Raw genomic sequence first — 18,160 nt, forward strand, 5'->3', positions numbered from 1 at the left:
GTAATAAAACAGATATTACTTTGCTGAAGTGAAAAGATATGTAAAATTCTATCCTCTGCAACTCTTCAGAACTTAGATTTGATAAAAATAACTAAACCTTTAAAGGCAACAAATTATCCTGTACAATTTCCCATTTTATTCTCCTTGAGTGCCCTCAAGATTTCTGTTCTCCCTTATCGACTCCGTTTATGTCTGAAAATGTACACCTGTTGTCTTTGACTGACTCAAGGCTTCTTTTGCTGGGCCTGGAATCTTGTTAAATCTAGAATTTCTATAACTATAAGTCAATGATTTTCTTCATTAAGATGACTCTCAGAGTTCTGTCACTGGCACTAGCATTGTTTTGGTTCATTGTGCTTGAAATATTTCGATCAGCATTTAGCAAATATAACTTGTTTTTTAAAAATTATTATGATTTATTATTATTATTAATATTTGATGTTGTTGCCCTTAAAAAGAAAAGAACAATGATTGTTTTTCCTGAATAATGAAGGACCCATATAAAATGTATGGCAAGTCAACCAGTACAGTAGGATCTCGAGTATGTAAAATAAAGACTAGTCAGTTCCAAAACACTCTCTTAATTCAACTAGTTTACTTATGTTTTTCTTTTCTTGGAAAGTAGGAAGATGGAAGCTGTTATTTGAGCATACCTCATCATTATTACTCATTATATAACTTCAATACAGTGAACTTTTACATCTTCAAAGCCTAAGTATAAACTCTTTCCTTTATAATTAATATTTTGTCTTTATACATTCCCTGACTAAAGGTCCTTTAAAAAATACAGGATGTCAGAAAATATGGATATTTCCCAATATTCAGTCAAAGCTTTAATGTATAGGTTGGTGGGTGGGGAAGGTAAGCAATAGTGAGCTCTTAGGGGATTTCTGGTCAAGATGATTTTGTGAATTCATAAATCACTTCCCTTTGCTTCCAAACATGACAAACTAAACTAAAATGAAAAGAATGTTTTAATAAGTTAATGCTAATACACAAGCATGCTGGGCTCAAGGCCTCTAAAGAAGCAGAGGTATCATCATATTTCCATGCCTTTGAGGTAAAGTTATTGAAAAACAAATCACTAAGGCAGAGGACAAGAACCAGTCACTCTGCAGGAAAACAAAGACTGGAGTCAAACTCCCTATTCATGAAAGAAAGGAAACTTTGATCATTTCTAGAATTTTTCAATTAAATCTGTATGAGAGAGAGAGAGAGAGAGAAATCATCCCAGACAGGTTAAGATACAAACTGTATGTTGGATCAGTTACTTGACCTAGAATATCCTAGAACTTTACAGTATAAGATCAAATATAATCCCTGAATGTGGATGGGTCTAGAAAACAAACACAAACCCAACTGACCAAAAAGGAAGAGAAAGAGGAAGGAAGAAGGGGGAAAGGCAGAGATGGAGATTCTTCATGTGAGATTTGATCCAAAACAAAGCAACAACTGACAAACAAGAATAAGTAAATGAAATTTAACTTTGAAATGGTTTAAAGTAGTTTCAATATTTTAAAATAAAATTGGGAAAACAATAGCGTTGATAAAAACTAAGAACTTATAAAACAAAAATGAAATGTCACTGAAGAAATGATGGATATTAAAATCATATTACAGATATTGATATTGAAATATATTATCTATCATAAAAATCGAAGTCCCTATAGCACTGTAATCTTCAGATTGAACACAAGGAGAAATATATTGAATGGGGAAGTGTATTGAGAAGTTCACCTGGAATGTAGCAGAGAATGAGAAAAAATGAAAAATTTAAAAGAGAAATTGAGAGAATATTCTTGTGACTCAACCATTACTAATATGAGAAAATAGTAGGTGGAAAAGTTAATATAAAGTGAAAAACACCTAAATATTTTTAAGATCGACTAATCATCCAGATATTCAGATTGAGAGTACACAGAATTCTAGAAAGGAGAAATACAATTAATGCACCCTGGTCCATTGTAGTGATACTGCGGAACGTAGCCAGGAAAAAAAAAAAGTCTCTTAACTACTAGAGAAAAAAACAAACAAATGGAAAACAAAAAAATGACAGACATTATCAACAAAAATGGCTGCCACATGATACTGGAATGCTATATTCATTGCTATATTCAAAAGATACACATAGAGCTCACATGACCATTTTTTGTTGTGTTCCTTTCACAATGACTAACATGGGTTCTTTAAATAAAATAAATCAAAGAAAGAGAATAAAGTTATTAAGAAAAATTAATTTTATTTATAAATAATGGAATCTAGAAAATACAAAACAATTCTGAAAATCTCATTATCCAGCTGTTCAATCTAAATGTTATCTATGGTCTAGAAATTTCCAAAACCTTAAGTAGCACTTTTAGAACTGGTATTATAATTTATTTTCTGCAATTAAAAAAAATAACAGAGTGGTCTATTTAAATTATAGCTTCACAGAGTAATCATTGAGTTCCAGTAATTTATTGCTGCATTCACACACACACATAACACACACACACACACACACACACACACACACACTCACACACACACACACACCTACCTCCTGGGCTAGTTGTTGTCAAACTAAGTGGCTTATAATAACAATTTCTTTCGCTCTCACTACAGGGCAGAGGAATTTGGAAGATGCTTGGTTGGATGATTTGTATCTGAATGTAGTGTCAGTTGGGACTATGAAAGTTAGAATATTCACTTTTAAGATACTCTTTTACTTAATGTCAGATGATTTGAACCTCTTTGCTCGTGATCTCTGCATAGTTTCTGAGCCTCTACAAATTTTCCTCCTCCTCCTCCTCCTCCTCCTCCTCCTCCTCCTCCTCCTCTTCCTCCTCTTCCTCCTCCTCCTCCTCCTCCAGAGGACTTTTTAAAACTTAAATGTCTGGGGCCTTGATGATTCTGGTCTCTCTCTGGCCTTCCTCTACCATTTTCAGTCGATCTTTCTCTCCCTTGATTTCTTTCTTTCCAAGTGAACGCTCACCCTCCTGAGCTTCTACATGAGTGTGACCTTGGGACTTTTCACAGAATGCTGGTGTCAGTGCAAGAACAAACCGTTGCCAAAGGCCAATGTCTCGGCTTGGCACCAGAATCACGAGGCACTCACAGCTTTGTAGGTTCAAACAGCAATTCTTTATTCCAGCTCTCACACCACCTCCACACAGGTCCAGGGGCAATCGCGTTCTCCTGTCTCCCGCACAAACCACCTACTCCACGAGGCTCTCTCCAAATCCCATTTTTATCTCACGAGAACTCAACGGGAACAAGCAGCAGGAACACCCTAATCCCAGCAATAATCTTCAACTTCCAACTTCCTTAAAACCCATTATCTTAAACTGGCAACGCCTTAAACTCAAGGAGCCGGTTACTTCCTCAAACCTGATCAGTTCTAAACCCGGATCTGCCTTGGTCCTTGAGCAAGGTCACCTCATTAAAGCATGCATGCAATGTCCCATCAAATGTCCTCTAAGCAGCATGGGGTACGCTTGGCAAGGAAATTTCGATGCGTCATTCCTACTTGGTAATGGCCCTCAGCATCTCCCCCCTTCTGATTAATTAAACAACAAGCAATGTGGCTTAGGACCGTGCCTGGTAGGTTGTCCAATTCAACATATGGTTCTTACCCGTCATCGGATGAACTGACCTCTAGGCGTCAGTCCCCTGTCTTAGGTTGAATCCACTGCAATCAGATCAACCCGTCGCTGACTACCGGTCCAGCATTCAGCCATGCTTGTGGATAGGCCTAAGCACCAGTGGGGGGGTGAGGTTCTTGCCTCACCTCTGTTGGCCCCCAAATTTAACCTTGGTGCCAGTGGGGGGGTGAGGTTCTTGCCTCACCTCTGTTGGCCCCCAAATTTTAGACCATCACTAGTAGAAGGGAGGAAGATACAGAAATGCCACAACACCAAGCCAATTGACGGCTCCTTTGGAAAAATTGCATCACTGGTGACACCATCAGCAAAGATGTCAGCATTACCACAATTAACATGGGGTGCGCTGGCAAGGAAATTGCATCACTGGTGACACCATCAGCAAAAATATGCCAGCAGTACCACAATTCGCTGCACCAGACGATAGTTCACAATGCATGCAACTGATATATAGTCCAGGCAAGTTCTGCAGGCAGTTCAAATCGGAGGAGTCTATCAATATGTTGATATTACTTGTTGAGTTATATTCATTGATGCATCAGTTTATACAGTTTACTGTGGTAGCTATCATAGAAGCTGTAGTTTGGTTTTCTTAGTCTTCACCGGCACTGGGATGGAGATGGGAATTCTGGCAATGATGTTAAAGAGACATTATCCTGAACAGAATTATTAAATATGATGAAAAGGAAAAGTGAAAGTAAACAAACAGATCTGTTAATCACCTTTAAAAACAATAGTAAGCAAACAGATCTATTAACCACCTTTGAAAACAATCATTAACAGCTGTTTACCTAATTAGATTAAACCACTTAAATCACGTGAATAAAAAAAAATTCGGATCCATTTTTTCATGAGCGCTCCTCATATAAAAATATGGACATACACACATACTGACATGCAACACAAAACAGGGCACACATAACATACAACATATAAGACAATAATAACGGCCTTGTAGCTTTACCTAGGTAAAATCTCCATTGCAATGTTTAAAAACTCCACAGTCAAAAAATAAAACATAGTCAAAAAACAAAACTGATCAGAAAAATATTAACCTAGGTTTGTATGAGCTCAAAAAATAAAATAGAACTTTATGATGTGGGAAAAATGCAATAATAAAATAGATATTGAAAAAAAGGCACCGTGGTTAATCACTGTCGCAGATGTAAGAATAGCCAAGCTGGAGCTCTGGATTTCAGCTGTTATGGATTTCAGTCAAATCATCTTCTTTTTCTGTAGAAATTGTTTTGGTTAACCTCTCTGGAATCCAAATCGGCTGCTGTTCTCCCTGTGGGAACACACAAACGGAACCCCGACTCCAGACAATAACTGGGTCAGAAGCTTTCCATTGTCCTGTTAGAATATCTTTCCAAAGTACCTTAGGCTTATGTACATTTTTTGGATACATATGTCTTTCCACAGCATTAAGTCCTGATGAATCCAAATTTAAAAAGTTTAGAGTAAAAAAAGGGTTATTTTAAGTTTATCTTTGGGGGATATATACCCCTATAAGATCCTTTTAAATTTAAGTCTTTCAAAAGCATTTTGCCTTAGTTTTTAGAATTATTTTAGTCCTTTTAATTTTTAGATGTGGTTTAAAACCATAGTTGTCTTAGCCTTTTGCATTTTCTATCTGAAATATCTTTACTTGACATTTTCAACCATTTTTATCTTATTTCTATCTTCTACTTTTCTTCTAAGGTTTTTATATTTACCCTTAGTTGTTTTTTCTCTCCTAGTTTTCTTGTTTCCTATTTTGTGGGCTAAAAATTCTTGTCTTTCTACATCTTTTTTATCTTCCTATATCTTTTTTATCTTTCTACATCTTCTCTCTTTTTTTTACCTTTCTGTACTTCTGTTTTTGAAGTTTTCCACTTCAAATTTTTAATCTTCTTTATCTAAATCTTTTATCTTATTATCTTCCCATTTTCATGGGTTTTTTTTTTCTCCTTCATGAAGGCATCTTAACCACCTTCAATTTAACCTTTTAAAGCCTTTAGCAACTTATTTAGATATTTTACAACCTTTTACTTTACCACACAAAGATTATCTCATCTCCCTCTTTTTAGTTTAATAAATATATTTTAATAGTTAATAGTTTGATGAGTAAAGGAATCTTTTATCCGCCATGAAGGTATCTCGACCACCTTCAATTTAACCTTTCAAAGCCTTCCAATTATCTTCTATACTGTACTTTTAAATGTACTTTTTCACCACCTACAGCTTCACTCTTTTAAACGAGGCTTATATTCTGTTTAAATCGCTTAATATTAGTTTACATGGCTGCCCTTCAACCAAAGGCTTTTTTTTTTTAACTCCATTAAGAAGCTTTGTCTCAATCTGCCATGTACAAATACCTTTTTCTTCTTTCTTCCTTTCTCAAGCTTATAAAGTAAGTCTAGTTTCCTCAAAATCTTTTTAAATGGCATTTACAACTTTTTACTTTACCATACAGAGATTATCTCATCTAGAAACATTTATTTAACCTTTAACCTTTTATATTAAAATATATTTCCACATCTTGAACCTTTTTATATCCCTTTTTTAACCATTAACACTTTTTATAAATTCACATTCTGAAACAACCCTTATAAAATTACTCCACTTTAATAAGATGAAATACTTTTATGTTTTCTAAGGTACTATTATACTGTAATTGAAACCCAACTGAAACTTCTTATACTCTTTGTATATAAATTACACATGATAGAATCTTAACTCTTAGTAACCTTGTTTAGCAAAGACACAGACCAAAGCAATATTAAACTTTTTTTCATTCACCAATTTATGAAAACACACATAATGTTTAAATATATTACCTTATGGAGCTTAATAAGTAAAGAGTATTTGATTTCATATTTAGTGGTTGATATTTTAACACTTTAGCTTTGTAAATTAATCAGATATCTGTAAAAACCAAGATCTTAGACAAATGTAGTAAACAGAACTAGCCATCTCTTTCTTGTTGAAGAAAAATCCTTCTACAGGATACCATGATGGTCCCATTGATATACTTAATAACCCATCTTTAAAAAGCCATGGGCTACATTTTTGTATTGTATCAACATATGCCCTAATTTTTCTTGGTCTTACTGGGTTGCCACCTTCCTCTAACAATCTCTCTACCTCGGAGGCGAACAAATTCAAACCTTGAGTCAACCATTTTCCCCAGTTTGCCTGAGAAAGTTCTAGGAACAGGCAACTTGAAATAAAAACAAAATAAATCAAAACAAGAACACGTTGTTTTTTGAAATGGTCACCCATTTTTTTTGCTCTCCTTCAGGAGTGAGCAAATTCACTTACCCCCAAGCTTCAGACATCCCTCGTACGGGCCACCAAAATGCCAAAGGCCAATGTCTCGGCTTGGCACCAGAATCACGAGGCACTCACAGCTTTGTAGGTTCAAACAGCAATTCTTTATTCCAGCTCTCACACCACCTCCACACAGGTCCAGGGGCAATCGCGTTCTCCTGTCTCCCGCACAAACCACCTACTCCACGAGGCTCTCTCCAAATCCCATTTTTATCTCACGAGAACTCAACGGGAACAAGCAGCAGGAACACCCTAATCCCAGCAATAATCTTCAACTTCCAACTTCCTTAAAACCCATTATCTTAAACTGGCAACGCCTTAAACTCAAGGAGCCGGTTACTTCCTCAAACCTGATCAGTTCTAAACCCGGATCTGCCTTGGTCCTTGAGCAAGGTCACCTCATTAAAGCATGCATGCAATGTCCCATCAAATGTCCTCTAAGCAGCATGGGGTACGCTTGGCAAGGAAATTTCGATGCGTCATTCCTACTTGGTAATGGCCCTCAGCAAACCGTAAAGCTGAGTAGCTTTCATGTGGTAGCAAGGCAGCAGCATCTCACGGGCTAGTTGCTGTTATCCCCTGAAACTGAGACAGTATCACTTCTGATATATTCTGTTGGTCAGTGCAGTCACAGGATATACAACACAATTAAAGGAACAGAGAAATAAATTCTCTGTTTTTATTTATTTATTTAACAAGGGATTGAATCCAGGGGTGCTTAACCACTGAGCCACATCCCCAGTACTTTTTATTTTTTACGTTGAGACAGGGTCTCACTAAATTACCTAAGGTCTTGCTAACTGCTAAGCTTGGCTTTGAACTTGCAATTGTTCTGCCTCAACCTCCCAAGTCTCTGGGATTATAGTCTTTACACCTGGCATAAATTCTCTTTCTTGATGAGGGAGCAACAATGTTACATTACAGGTAAGTCTACTTGATAGAAGTTAATGTGACCTTCCTTGGAAAATACAATTTGTCACAATTATCATCCTTTAATATAATTCAAATATGTAAAATAATAAAATATTCAAATACATGATTAAAATTAAACTGCTAAAATATGAACATTCTACAAAATTAGAATTTTCCTGAGGAAACTTTGTGAAAATTGGCAAGTATTTATAGACATACTAATTTCTATAGGAATATTATTATAAAATCATATTTTCATATATAAATTAAACCACCTATAATATTGTCAAAGACTAAAAAATGCCCCCTTATGCACTTCTAGACTCCTTGGCTTGGCTACAAATTAAATTGACTTAAGACAGATGAACATAAACTGTATTTAATTACATGCATAGGCACAAAGGCCCCACAAATGTCAGGGAAGGATCAGATGACTGAAGCTTATAGAGCATCCAGGGCCACAGAAAAGAATGAGGCATTGGGGCTTCTGCTGGTTGCTGGTGACACAGATCTTGAAGAGGCAAGACAGAGATTTCAAGGTGAATAAGAGTTATGTTGTTATGCAGATGAAGTCTCTCCAGCAACCCTGGGAGAGACTGACCTGATGCCAGTCTCCAGTGTTAATCTTCCCTGGTTGACTGATTCTGGGGAAGTGGATTCATGACAACTGAATTGCTTTTGGAAGCTCCATCTTCAGGAAGAAACTGGAGCTCTGAGAAAGACTGTCTGCATTTTCTGTCCCTTCTGTAACTGGGTGACTACATATAATCAGCATACCAAAGCATCATGATTTGGATAGCATTTTCTTCCATATAGAGTAGAAGAAACTATATGCAGTAAATTTAAGAATATTAGAAAAGAGATGTATTTGTCCACCAAAATAATCTCTTAAAATGCAACAAGATTTAATTATATTAGTCATTCTAGTTTCTCATGTTAACTAAAATGAAGATACTCTTTGACTTACGATGGGGTAACAACCTGATTTAAAAAAAAAAAACATCATAAGTTGAATGGGTGCATTTTAAGTAAAAACTGAATTTAGTGCACCCAATGCACTGAATCTCACAGTTTGACACGCATACCCCCAGCATTGCAAGAAAGTATCATATGGTATGTTGCTAGCCAGGCAAAAGATCATAATTCAAAAATTGAAGTCTAGGTTTTACTGAATGTGTACCATTTTGAGACTGTTGTAAAGCAGAAAAAATTGTAAGTTGAACCATCACAAGTTAAATCTGTTCATTGTTTTCTTTGCACTATATGGTTCCATTGAATTTTTGACAAAAATTAAAGATGAATCAATGTGAATAATTTAAAAGTAATATCTACACATAATCTATTTCACATTATCATTGAAATAGTGATGGATGTGAATAACATTTTTATATTTTTCTCTGAATGATTCATTAGATGTACTTAATAAGAAGAAAGTTTGTCTATTTTCATAGTTGGAAACGTTCTTTGTAGGTGAAATATTTATGATGCCTTATAATGGTGATCATATTGGTAGATATAGGGTAATGGTTAATTTGAATTATCGACTTGATTGGATAAGAGTTGCTGAGGCTTATGTGGGTATTGATGAGGGTGTGGAATAGCCAACTGAAATGGAGACCCTCCCTAAGCATGGGCAGCACTTACCAATAGGATGATGGCTTGGATGGAATAAAAATAGGAGGAACAAGGAAGACACAGCAGATGCAAGCTCAATTCTTCTAGAACATGTTCTTGTTTGCTGCTGCGATCTTCTGAGAATATCAACTCCTGCTTTTCCACGCTTCCAAAGCGAAACTTCCAGAAGCCTTTGTCTTGTACTAGGGTAGCATTGCTGTTTCTTCTTGTTCTGGGGCTTCAGCCTCTTGGACTGTGCAGCTCTGTTGTTTCAACTCTGCAGCCTGCAGACAGTCATTGTGGACTATCCAGCTTCTGTTTGGTAAGGCAGCCTAATAAAGTCCCCTTTTATAATTACACTCCCTGTTGATTCTGTTCCTTTAGAGATCCCTAACTGATACATAAGAATACATTTTCCTGCATTCAGATGAAGTTTTGTATGTTGTTAACTTATTTCTTTTGATTTTAATACTGTTATCTTGGTATTATTGTCTGGTTTCACTTTTTTATTGATCTTATTTATAATTATTATTATTATACTGTGGAGTCATAGCAGCTGATTAATATTACAGGGATAGTTACTTTCTGAGGCACCCATTAAAATCCTGCTTTCAGTGTTTATTTTACTTTTATGTTCATTGTTTTACCGATGCAGTTATTCAATTGTAGTTCCATTCAAATTATTCAGGTTAGTTAAATATGTTGTATGCATTGCCGGGGAAATTCACTTACATGAAATATAATAGCAGAATAAGCAAACAATCATTAAAAATCAATCCTTTAAAATCTTACTCAAAATGTTCCTCAGAAAACAGTAAAAACAAGCCCAATTCAATTTTCTCTTCTAGGAACTGCTGTGTTCCAGGTAACTTGCCAAGGGAATATGGTGATTTAATTGTCTGTATGGCACAGCAAGAGATCCTCTGAAGTCAGACTGAGGTTGGCTCTGTAGTGTCTTGTGTCCTTTCACACAACCACACACTTTCTTTGGATACTCAGCATGATATTCAGTAAGCATAGATATGAGAGGCTAACAAAGAAGAAATGCTGTTATTTATTATTCAATACTCTCCTGGGGTCCCTTGCCGCTTGGCGTTAACATACTTCCATATGAAATATTTAACTCTCAACAGTTCTTTCCAGGTACAACAAAAAATCAAACAATGTACATAAGTTAGGAAAAACAGGATTAAAAGCTTGAATTTTTATCAATCTGAATGCTTTGATTAAAATGTGGCCAAAGGCTTTGTGAATAATTCCTGTGTACCTTGAAATATGTTAGAATTCATCTGTAGAAATCTTTACAGATCCAAATGCTAAAGTTTGGATCCTCAGTGTTGCCCAAGGTCCACATGTTGAAGGCTTAGTCCTTACAGTGGTGCTATTGGGTGGTGATGGTGGAAACCTTTAGGATGTGGGGACAAGTGAAGGCTCTTTAGGTCACTGGGGAATGTCCTTAAAGCAGATCATGAGATCCTGCTTCCTTCCTCTTTCTCTCCTTTCTTGCCCATGAGGTGAGTGACTTTTCTCCACTGCACACTGCCACCATGTTATGCTATCTTACCTCAGGTCGAAAAGCAACAGGCCAATCCATCATTGACTGGAATCTTCCAAACTCTGAGGCAACATAAACCAGTTTTCTTTATAAGTTGATTATCTCAGATATTATTATAATAATGCAAAGTTGACTAACCCAAACACATACATTGTCAAAATGAGTTTGATTAAAAAAAATCTTAATTGCTACTTGCTGTTTGCTTTGTTAGTAATTCTCATGCTTTATTTACAAATAATTAAAACATAAACAGATACACTGATACTTAAATACACCAATTACTTAGATACATAAATCAGATACATACATAGATACACAAATAGATTTATAGATTACAGATCATAAACTTAAGTAAAAATAAATAAATAAACCACAGGCCATTCCACAAAAAGCTATTCCACAAAAGACGTGAGGAAGACAGTGTTCTATAAGTGAGAACAGCGTCCTCATGTGACAGCATGAGGTTCTTTGCTTTTTTGTTTGTTTTAATCAATGTGTGGGGAGATGGTGAAGTCTGAATTCAGTTATAGAAATTTTACTTTTTATTCCGTCAAAGACAAGTTATGCCAGGTGCACTGGCATATACTTGTTATATGGGGAGGCTGAGGTAGGGAGATTGCAAATTTGAGGTCAGCCTCAGCAACTTAGTGAGAACCTAAGCAACTTAGTGAGAACCTAACTTAAAGTTAAAAATACAATAAAGGGCCGGGGATGTGGCTGAGTAGTAAAGCACCTCTGGGTTCAGTTCCCAGTAACCATCTACCACCTCCCATCCCCCTAAAAAGACAAGTTAATATAAATGTAAAGATCGAACTGTTTTATTTATTTATTTGTCTGAAATTCTAGAATTGGCAATAGTTCATTGTTTAAAATACAATGGTCGTTCTGATGAGCTGAGCAGAGGGGTTTGGGCTTACAGACATAGAAAGGCTTGAAAGAAGACACAGGACCAGTCCAGGTGGGTCACTGAGGGCATGTCTTTCGGGTTTTTGTTTTGTCCATGGTGAGGGTTGCCCTCTCTCTCTCTGATTCACAGTGGCTATGTTCTGAACTGCTCTCTTTGAACCCAGAGCCATGGAGCTAGCCACCTATGGAATGGAGTGAGGCCTCTGAAACCAGGAGCCCTAAGTAAACTTTTCCCTCCTGTAAAATTGTTCTTGTCAGGTCTTGGTCACAGTGGCCAAAAACAAAAACAAAACCAAAAACAAACAAACAAACAAGAACAGCAAAAACTGACTAAAACTGTCGCTTAACCTGTAGAGTTAAAACAGAGTTGACTTCCTTATTGTGCTGACATGGATAGTCTGAAATCCCCAAGAACTTTTTTTTTTTTTTTTTTTTTAACCGACCTATTTCAAAGTTGAATTTGTTTGTACAAAACATTTGAAACATGTATAACTTCATTATGGTTGGTCAATTTAACCTCTACTAAAAAAAAAAAAAAAGAAAAAAGAAAAAAGAAAGAAAAGGAAAAGAAAATACATTTTACATCGGCTGCTGAATTAGTTTCCTGTGTAACATAACAAATTACCACAAACACTAGGGACACACTAATTACAATGTGGCTAATGACTTATGGTTCTCCTTCCTCAGCCTCCTGAGTAACCAAGAGTGTGTCTTTCATCACACGGTAGCATCATTTCTCTTTCAAGGCCTTCTACCTGATTAAGTCTGGACCAACTAAGATAATTTACCTTTCAATAAATTCAAAATTGTGATTCAGGACCTTAATTATTTTTTGCAAAATTCCTTTGCCTTTGCTGTATTCCATTGCTAGCAGCAAGTCTGGCTGTGCTTCAAATCAGGGGAAGGATTGTACAAGGTTTTGAGGCTCAAGGGATCACTAGGGTAACACCCACTGCAGCTACCTGAGGAGAAACTACTTTCTTCACAGAATGATTCCTGAGAACAAACATTTACAAGAGCCATTTTCTTCTACTGAAAATCTATAGGTTTTGTTTCAGTTAAAACCTAAGAATAGGCTAAAAAACAAATAGTCATGGTGAGCAGGATGAACATATTTTTCTTTGCTTAAAATGCAACATCTTAATAAATGTATGCAGAATTAATGATAAAAGGCAATCAACTAAATTTTCACTTGCTAATTTTAGTAATGAGATATGAATAAGACTTTATGTATTAGGATTTAGATTATTAAAGCTTCAATAATAATGAATACTATGAAAGACAAGAAATTTTGTTTGATGACCTTACCTATTATTATTACATGTTTTCATCTTTACCCTTGGATGTTGGCCCTCAAAGTAAAAATTCCACAGATTAAAAAAAAAAGTAGCCCTAGAGGGGATGGGTGTGTGTGCCCATGCCCATTCATGCATGATCTGTTTTGACCATTCTCACCCGCAGCTGCACTTTCAATCACATGCTCACAAATATTGACATGTTCACGTTCTATGTGGCAGAACTTGCTTTCCTTATTTTCTATTAGATCTTTTTCATGCCTGATGATGTTAGTGGAAATAGAAATTTAAACATGCCATTTTTTGACCATTTCTCTCTGCTATCTTTTCCCCATTTGACTTTTAAATTACTCCCCTTACTAGTCTTTATGACTTGTACACTAAGGGAATCTTCTATTATCATTTCTCTTGGTGGTGTTGGAGTTCTTACAAATGATCCCCAAATGAGAGAAGTGACAGATGCTGATGATTTTTTTTTTTTTTTTTTTTTTTTTTTTTGCTGTTAAGCCAATCTTTACTCTCGGTTTCAACTAGTTTCTTTCTAACCTAATGTTTAGACCTAAACATACTTTGGAACAAAAATTTATTTGATCTTTTTGATATTCTCTTTCTGGCTCACAATTTACTCCATTCCACTTAACCTTTAGCCCTCCTCTTTTATAGCATTTTCATATCTCATAATTTAACTTGCATGTTGTCATTGTCTGATCCCATGCTTCACTGCAATCTTTGTTTTAAATGTCTCTTTAATTATTGTTCTCTCTTATGCCCAATTTCCTCTTAGTCCTGTATTTTCTTTTGTTTACTTCAATACCTGGAGTAGTTGGCCAATTAAAATATGTCAAGCTGTCAGAGTTGGTTTCCTTCAGCAGGCAAAATCTGCCAAGTTACCTTCTATTCAAAAAATTACTAGCAACATTCTTTTCATGGATGGTATTCTCTTTGTGTTCAAAAACATGCCTCTGTGGATGAAGTACTGTCTACCAGAATCCTTACTCTGGTAAGACCCGAGATACCTTATTTCTGTGGTGCAATATTAGTCAAGCCACAGAAAATATTTTTCTCAAAGACCAAGAGTCTTATTCACAATGCAAATATGGATTCAGAATGCTAATGTTCAAATTGATATTTCTAATAAGTAACATATGGCATTGACTATAAAAACACTCGGTAAGAAAAACCACACCGTAAAAGTTATAAGCACTTGAAAACAAGTGCCTGGTAATCATCAAATTTATGTTCTTCTAAGCAAAAGCCTTTGAAGTCATGAAAAAGATGTGTCATAAGTATTCATTCAGTTTTTCATTTGCTAACTTACTGAGAATTCCTTGCTCTCATGTAGTGTCTGTTTTGACATAGATAATAGCAGAAACACATATAAACAAAATAATGACTTAAATTTCCATAAGCAGATAAAATGTGCAGCAGGCCAAAATGGTCATAAGAATTAGGGAGAAACACAAAGCAAGAGAAGGGAAATATCAAGCTTTTACAGAGAGATAAAGGTACCTTAAAATTTTAAATACAGTGCTTATCTAGAAAGTGAAGCTTCAGTAGAGATGTGGAGGAAGTGAGGGGAAATTCTACAGGATATCTCTGGAAATAATAACCAGGCAGAAGAAGCAGAAACAAGTACAACTCAGAAGTGGGACCCTGTGTGCAACACACAACAAGGAGGTCAATATGTGGAGAACTAAACATGGAAAAGAGTAAGTTGAAGATGAAATTAAGCAGGCAACACTGCCCAGTTAAGTTTTGTTCTTTTTAAATACCTTGGGATTAACTTTAAAGTGAGACATGGAAGTACTGCAGACTTTCATGAGAAGCAACAGGTTTAACTGTTTCCAAATTTTTGTTGTGGAGGTATAGCACAGATACAAAAAAGATACTAAAAACACAAAGGCAAAGGGAATAAAGTACATCAGACATAAGTGCTACAATGTAGTGCAGACCCCAATGGAGACACCTGATAATGTGCCAACTTCTCCAGTCATTGGTTGCCTTTTGAATCAAAATCTTTTTACTCCTAAGAGTAACCTTTATTTTGAGTTATGGTAATCTTATCCTTATTTCATTGTTATACCCAATGGGAATATGTCTCTAGGTAATATAATTAGTTTTAATTGTTTTGAAATTTATATAAATGAAATTAAACTCTATTTATTTTTATGCCAAATTCTTTAACTCAACATTTTCTTTGTAAGATGACCCTGTCCTGCAACCATATAATAGAACGTAAATGTAATGTGTTCATTTTCACTGATCCATAAAATACATATTTTTATTTATCTTTTCTACTTTTGATAGAGATATTTAATGTTTCCAACATGGGGTTATTATAAACAATGCTTCTATCAATATTCTTGCATATGGATTGTAGGCTAATAGATTATTTTTTCTCATTAATACTTAGGAGTAGAATTCAAGGGGCTCATAAGATCTATATAGTGTTACTTTGTTAGCTATTCACAAGCTGTTTTTCGAAATTATTTTCAATCACATCCTTACCAGAATTAAATATTATTGTTCCATATCCTGAACAACATGTGGTATTATCATTTTATCTTCCTCTTTCTTCCTTCCATCCTTCATTTTTCTTCTTTTCTTCTCTGTTTCTTATTATCTTTCTCCTCTATCTTTCTTCTTCTGTCATTTTGGAAAGGGAAGTTTGATTTAATCTGCTTTTTCCTGGTTACTAATGAGGTTGACTACTATTCCATCTATTTACTTGTAAATTGAATTTGTTCTTTGGTAAAACTTTCAGTATCTTTTAACATTCTCTAATAGGTAGTCTACATTTATTGAAGAATTACAGGAGTTCTTATATATTGCATAACACTGAATATTGCAAGTATAGTTCTCACTTGGAACCTTGCCATTCTACACTCTTTTCCTCATAATAAGTATGTCATGAAGATATTCCTCTGTTTTATCTTATAGGATAATTGCTGTCTTGCTTTCCATATTTAGAAACATAAATATTACTTTTTGAATAGCCACCCATTTACTCCAGTGTTATATACTACCAAAATTATTATCTTCTTATAAAAAAATACTATCTTCTTAAGTCAGCTAGTTCATATACTCCTGGGCCTGTTTCTACACTCTTAATTTATTTTCTAATGTGTGTAATTTACTTCAATACCACAGTGCCCATTTTAGTTTTATAGTGTTGATGTTAAAAGTTTCTACAAATTTGATTGTTTAAAAGAACACAATTTTATTATATTATACTCCTGTAGGTCAGAAATCTAATATGGATCTCACTTTGCTAAAATCAAATTGTTGACAATAGTCTCCTTTCTGAGTTTCCAGAATAGAATCTGCTTTATTATTTAGGTTTTTAGCAGAATTCCATTTCTTGTGCTTGAGGAACTGGGGACTGTTCTTGGTATCAGGAGCTACTTACAGTCTTTGGTTCCATCTTTGGTTCCACCCAGCACATCTCTTGTATCAACTCTTCTGCTACCTCTTCTGCTTGGTTAGATGAGGCCCACCCTGATATTCTGGTATAATCTATTTTATGGTTTCTAATCTTAATTACATCTGCAAGATCAAAGTTGTCACATAAAGTTACATTTCTGTGTCTCTGGTAGAGGAAGGAGATCTCTGGGAAGCCATGTTTTTGTCAGCCATATCATCCACCTTATTATGTAACTTTGTATAAAGTAGAGAGTCTAATCGTATTGGTTCTGCAATTTTTTTTAGATTTTTTTTTTAATTTTTAGTTTTTGCAGAGATCTTTCCTTAAATTTTCAAATAAGCTTTCAGGGCTTCACTAAAAAGTGATTATTTTTATTTGAATTACATTAAATCTATAAATCAATTTCATATTTCTGGAGTATTTGTATTTTATACTCCTGAGACCTAAGCATTAATACTGTTTTTTTTTAATTCAAATACCTCTCTTTTATAGGTTTTTAAAATTTTTATTTAATTTCTTTAAGCAAAGCTTTTTAGTTTCCCCTAGGGAGATTATGCTTTGATTTATTCTTAAGCATTCACATCATTTTAATTCTGATATACAAGGTAGGACTTTTTGCCTGTTTTTATAAAGCCAAATTTTAACTCTGACTTTATACTTGAAATTCATAAACTGTCTGTTTTAGTAAACTTTCTTTTGCTGCTCTGACTAAAAGACTGAAAAGAACAAATTTAGAGAAGGAGAAATTGTTTGGAGGGCTCATGGTTTCATAGATCACAGTCCACAGATGCAAGGCTTCATTACTCAGGGCTCAACATGAGGCTGAACACCATGGTGGAAAAGTGCAGCAGGAGGGAAACAGCTCACATGATGATCAGGAAGCAAAGAGAGAATAATCTCAGCTCACCAAATATATACCCTAAAAACAGGCTTCCAATCACCCGCCTTTCAGCCACACCCTACTATCTTTAGTTTTCACTCAGTTAATCCATCAAGATAAATTCACTGACTGGATTAACTCCTCACAAACAAATCATTTTATTTTTAAGCCATTTTGCATTGTCTGACATGTGAGCTTTTGGGGGAATCCTAATATCTAAAGCATGGCACTGTTTTAAAGATTACTGTGCATCCAGTCAAAAATTTCTGCCTTCTCAGTCTATTTGCATAGACCTTTACCAAACCTTACTTTGAGTGCTTTACTCTTTTTCAGCATTAAATTAATGATGCAATGTCACTGCCTTGTGTAACCAAATTCTGTCTCGAATTTCCTGAGAAATTATGTATAATTATAATACACCAATTAAAAATGAACACAAGGGACACCAATAGAGTACAGGAAGGGGGTCAGGGGAAGGAGGAGACAAGGGAAAGGAGAAATACTGAAAAATGAAATGGATTTAATTATGTTATGTGCATGTATGAATGTGTCACAATGAATCCCACTATTATATATAATTAAAATGCATGAATAAAACTTAAAAAATATAACAACTCTTTT

At 35.1% G+C, this 18,160-nt stretch overlaps 1 long non-coding RNA gene across 1 annotated transcript; it reads right to left on the reverse strand.

Moving 5' to 3' along the window:
* Positions 1-3,100: 3,100 nt before the first annotated feature.
* Positions 3,101-7,456, reverse strand: LOC144366689 (uncharacterized). Its single transcript, XR_013425790.1, has 2 exons — positions 6,945-7,456; positions 3,101-4,929 (listed from the first exon to the last, which is right to left on the reverse strand). It is a non-coding gene; the product is annotated as an uncharacterized LOC144366689 (long non-coding RNA).
* Positions 7,457-18,160: the final 10,704 nt, after the last annotated feature.

Source organism: Ictidomys tridecemlineatus, chromosome 9 (genome assembly GCF_052094955.1).
Source record: "Ictidomys tridecemlineatus isolate mIctTri1 chromosome 9, mIctTri1.hap1, whole genome shotgun sequence".
Classification (NCBI taxonomy): Eukaryota; Metazoa; Chordata; class Mammalia; order Rodentia; family Sciuridae; genus Ictidomys; species Ictidomys tridecemlineatus.